Here is a 6,000-nt window from a genome sequence, read left to right as displayed (position 1 = left end):
GTAAGGAGAATTTGAAGGAACTTACTAGGAAATTGAATCTAGCAAAGAAGGCGGCTAAGGATAACATGATGGCAAGCATAATAGGTGGCCACACTAATTTTAGTGAAAAATGGAAGAGAATGTATAGGTATTTTAAGGCAGAAACAGGTTCCAAGAAGGACATTTCAGGAATAATTAATGACCAAGGGGAGTGTGTATGCGAGGATCTTCAAAAGGCAGAAGTATTCAGTCAGCAGTATGTAAAGATTGTTGGTTACAAGGATAATGTCCAGATAGAGGAGGTGACTAATACTAAAGAAGTATTAAAATTTACCTCTGACAGCAATGACATTTACAGTAAGATACAAAAGTTGAAAACTAGAAAAGCAGCTGGAATTGATAAAGTTTCGGGGGGATATACTAAAGACAATGGGTTGGGATATAGTACCATATCTGAAGTACTTGTTTGATTTTTGTTTGCATGAAGGTGCTTTACCAAATGAATGGAGAGTTGCTATAGTAGCCCCTGTATATAAAGGAAAGGGTGATAGGCATAAAGCTGAAAATTACAGGCCAGTCAGTTTGACATGCATTGTATGTAAGCTTTGGGAAAGCATTTTTTCTGATTATATAAGACATGTTTGCAAAATTAATAACTGGTTTGACAGAAGGCACTTTGTGTGTAGGAAAGGTTATTCCACTGAAGCCCAACTTGTAGGATTCCAGCAAGATATAGCAGATATCCTGGATTCAGGAGGTCAATTGGACTGTTTTGCGATTGACTTATCTAAGGTATTTGATAGGGTAGATCATGGGAGATTACTGGCAAAAATGAGTGCAATTGGACTTGACAAAAGAGTGACTGATTGGGTGGCTCTGTTTTTAGAACTCAGAGAATTAGGGTAGGTGAAGCTTTATCTGTCCCTGTAAAAATTAAGAGGGGAATTCCTCAAGGCAGTATTATTGGACCCTTATGTTTTCTCACATATATAAATGATGTGTAAAGTGGAATCAGAGATATGGCTTTTCGCAGATGTTATTCTGTACAGAGTAATAAATAAGTTACAAGATTACGAGCAACTGCAAAAAGACCTCGATAATGTTCTGAGATAGACAGTTGACAATGGTATAATGATAAACGTGGTTAAAAGTCAGGTTGTAAGTTTCACAAATAGGAAATGTCTCTTCAGTTTTAATTACTGCGGTGATGGGGGTGAAAATTCCTTTTGGGGACCATTGTAAGTACCTAGGTGTTAAAGGATACATATCTCTGCACATGGTTATGAGGGAATGTAGAGGTTGTAGTAAGGATGTAAAGGAGAGGGCATGTAAGTCTCTAGTAAGACCCCAACTAGAGTATGGTTTCAGTGTATGGGACCCTCACCAGGATTACTTGATTCAAGGACTGGAAAAAATCCAAAGAAAGGCAGCTCGATTTGTTCTGGGTGATTTCCGACAAAAGAATAGCGTTACAAAAATGTTGCAAAGTTTGGGCTGGGAAGATTTGGGAGAAAGGAGACGAGCTGCTCGATTAAATGGTATGTTTCGAGCTGTCAGAGGAGAGATGGGGTGGGAGGACATCAGTGGACGAATAAGTTTGGGTGGTGTCTTTAGAAGTAGGAAAGATCACAATATGAAGATAGGGGAAGGTCGGGAGGTATCGGACAGTTTAACTTTTTTGCCATAATTTTTTTATTGAATAGGAAATAAAACGTGTAATTCATTTTATATGCATCTATAGTCTTATATTAACGTACTCACTTGAATATATTAAATCATAATGAAAAACACGGACAATATTAACAAATTACGAGATCATTACAAACTCGCATGTTTGAAAACTGGAGGGTGGTATCGGACAGTCAATCGTTCGAACAAAAATATATTTTTCACATTCATAATACAAACAATTTAACGTCTGATCAGCGTTGAAGATTCTTGGTGGAATAAAGAAATATTTTGTGACAAGATCATTTAATTCATCAAAAAATTTGTCCACTTGCTCCTTGTTGAAGCCTACTGTTCGCTGCAAGCTAGTAGACTCAGCCGTTCTCAAACTGAGGTCCTGGTGACTCTTCATAAAATCATAATAAAGGTCCTTTCCTGCCATCATTTTAGTTTTATTAAACCTATGTTGAACTCTCAATTCCTCAGCAAATTGATACACAAGTTTTAAAAATTCAGTTTTGTTGAGTGGCATGAGTTGGCTGTCCAGTGTTTTTATATGCATGAACAGGTCATTCTCTTCTTCATCTGAGAACGTTCTCTGATACGTCCCACTGTTCCCCGTACACACTTTGATAGGAATCTCTTTACCAGCACCAAAAGCTTTAATTCTATCACCTAACGTGCTTTTTGGAACAGAAAAACGTTGACTGGCCTCTCTAATACTCATTTTATTGTCCCTGACACTATTCACGGCTAATATCATATTGCCTTCTTCCCATTGTCCTCGTATCTTCCCCATGTTTACCTAAAACAAAGGATAGTACCATAAGTAACCTGGACGGAACTGCAACCTATGATGTCCGATACCGCCCGCCAGTTTCGTGTCCGATACCGCCCGAATGACTCCCTTAAGAAACAACTGGAACTGAACGAGAACGTTCGAAAAGAAGCTGATTCTAAAAGCACGATATTACAGAGTAAGGAGTACTGTTTCTGCTAATGTACTTAAAACTCAATACAACAAACCCTTGTTGCTGCTGCTTCTTGGTAAAAATAAATCCGTGCGGGCCGAAAATCACACAATGAACAGAAATACACCACCACTCATAAACGACCCTGCCTCTCGACTGAATAGAATGTACCCACCCTTCAAACATGCGGGCGGACCTGTGAGTAACTAAACAGGTTCTGCCACATGCTGCTAACAAAGACATTCTGTGACTGTCCGATACCACCCGCTGTCCGATACCTCCCGACCTTCCCCTAAAGGTGGAATTCAAGAGGACAAATTGGGGCAAATATTCGTTTATAGGAAGGGGAGGTAGGGATTGGAATAACTTACCAAGGGAAATGCTCAATAATTTTCCAATTTCTTTGCGATCATTTAAGAAAAGGCTAGGAAAACAACGGATAGGGTATCTGCCACCTGGCCGACTGCCCTAAATGCAGATCAGTAGTGATTGATTGATTGATTGAAAAATATATGGGACTGCTGTAGGATCCAATTTCCATCTCTGTCTTGGAATTTCCACTTTTTCACCATTAATAATGAAGATGTCACATTTTTGGATAAGTTCGGCTGCAAAATAAAGATCACAGATACGACTTTTTATCACTTATAGAAAAATCTTGACGTGGGATAGCTTTCGACCACTTCGAGAACAGAGTGGGATCTTTTCGGGGTGAAAAACTGCCGCTTCCCATTCGATTTTTTTCGTAACCCGACTTGCAAACCGGGACATAGCAAGTTGTAGGCATATTCAGATGCGGAAGTAAATTGAAGCATATGCCCAAGTATACGTCGTACTTCTCAAATGCCTAACTGTGGCTTGGTTCTAAAAGGGCCAATGTCAAAAAACGTGTTTTTGAGCTATGAGCATTTGAAGTTTCGCTTATAGTTTTCCAATTATTTTTTTTCAACAACTAACTTTAAATAAATTTATACTTTTTTTTGTGGAAGTCACCTTATTAAACACTAATTTTTTCTATCGTATTGTTTAAAAATTGCCAGGTCTCTAATCTTTATTGGTAATCTAACATTATTGGCAAGGGCTTATTTAATTAACCATTAACTGTTCGTTTAGTACTTAACAGAGACATTGGCCCTTTTAACATGTTGTGACCAGGAAAAAACGCGTTTGTATCAGTTAATATCTCAATTTCGATCAAAAATATCATTGGCCCTTTTAGAACCAAGCCACAGAAATATTTTTCACTTTTTAGTTCACGAAAAGTTAACACCAGTTATTTTGGGCGTATTAAACTGGAAAACTTATAAAACTACCGAAAAAGACCACAAATTGTTCACATAATTCCACATAAAGCCAACAAAAAAGCGCGCGTACTTGGACCATTTATCGACAGCAGTGCTGCAGGGGGCGGGGAACCTGTAGCCTACATCGTGTCTGTTAACATGTGATTCAGAGGGGGTCGTCACACTATTCGTTTCTATTCGTCCTGCTACTGTATTTGCATTCACTTTTATTATTGACCCTAAACTTCCCACGCGATTGCAGCGCCAGTGCTACCTCTATAGTGTATTATTTACTAACTGTATGGTGTCAATATCTTCGCTATCTATAATCCCACCGTAGAACGTAGCGTAATGTTACATGAGCCACTTAATAAAAATAAGAAAACAACATATTGATTCCTTTAGTGGATTAGTATTTATTTTGGTGTAACGTCTTAGGTGAATAATCCTGTATTATCGGTCGGAATCAAATAGAAATATCAGACAGGATTTTCCTGATCAGAGATTAAAGGGTGGAAATATAGAGTCCGCTCCGCAAGGATTTCAACATTAAAACTAAATGCCATGTGTTAAGGAAGACCAGTCTTTGATTCTACTTCTGTATACGACGCAGTTGAATGACCATTTCTTACTGTCCCCTTTTTGGTCGAGTTTGACGTCTTTGTTATATAACTTAACATTATCATTGTGTGCAATCACATTGCAATTTGCAATACTCTTTCTTCTCTCTCGCTCTCTACACGGAAGAGGATACACCCATAGAGTTAGTAAATTATACACTAGAGGTAGCATTGGCGCCACCGTCTACGAGAGAATCGCTGTAGCCAGCGGAGCATGTTGAAATCACAGCTGTTTGGCAAAAAGCTCACTCCGCTATACTCATCAATGTAAATAAAGGACTTTTAAAACTGTGTGGATACAGATATGGTTTAAAATTCTTACATGTAAACATTCTCAGATATTACAGTATACTTGCGATGCTTCTCTCCAGTAAAAAAGAAAGCCCTAATAGCATAAATACAGGAGAAATGCGTGATAAAAGCGCACGGTGTTCAGGTGCAGTTAAGAAACACAAAATCAATATACTGTTCATATTAAGTCTTCTAACAACATAGGTTTAGAAGGAGGGCACGTATATTCCGCTATCTTTTGTGTAAATGAACAGGACTTTGGTATAGTTCTGCTCAACGGCCGAAAATGTCCCCTCTTGTACGAAGCGGATGAGCGAGCTTTTAGGCCTAAAAGCGTTGGCGAGATTTGGGGATAAAGTAGACAAAATATTATTATCGCTGGTTTAGACGCTGGCTTTCTAAACCCAAGTTGGCAGGTTCGAGCCTGACTCAGCCCGATGATACTTGAAGATGCTCAAATATGTCAGCCTCTTGCAGATGAATTTACTGGCACATGAAAGAACTCCCGTGGGAAAAAATCTGACACCTCAGTGTCTCCGAAAACCGTGTAAGTAGGTAGTGGGACGTAAAGCCATTATTATTATTATTATTATTATTATTATTATTATTATTATTATTATTATTATTATTATTATTATTATTATTATTATTATTATTATTATTATTATTATTATTATTATTATTATTATTATTATTATTATTATTATTATTATTCGTTTTGGCCTACTAGGGACCACGGGGCTCGTCTTAACTCTTAGTTAAGGTCTTCTGCTTTTTCTTGGCCCAGTATGATTTCATTTTCTGATTATTATTATTATTATTATTATTACTATTATTATTATCGATGTTTTCTAAACGCGAATACAAGTGGAAATACGACACTCGGTTGTGGTTTCATACTATTATGGAGTTTTTATTTAGTTTTTTCCTGAAATGCATGAATTGCTTTAAGATTTTAACTTATAAAATGATTTTCGTTAATGGAAGGGGAGAGTGGTAAATTATATGATTGAAGAGAACCGAAAAAATACTTATAATAATTTTTACAATTTGTTTAACATCGCACCGACACAGATAGTCCTTATGGCGACGATGGAATAGGAAAAGACTAGGAGTGGGAAGGAAGCGCCCGTGTGCTTAATTAAGGTACATCCCCGGCATTTACCTGGTGTGAAAATAGGAAACCAC

The sequence above is a fragment of the Anabrus simplex genome, chromosome 8, assembly GCF_040414725.1.
Source record: "Anabrus simplex isolate iqAnaSimp1 chromosome 8, ASM4041472v1, whole genome shotgun sequence".
Classification (NCBI taxonomy): Eukaryota; Metazoa; Arthropoda; class Insecta; order Orthoptera; family Tettigoniidae; genus Anabrus; species Anabrus simplex.
This window is presented reverse-complemented; position numbering follows the sequence as displayed.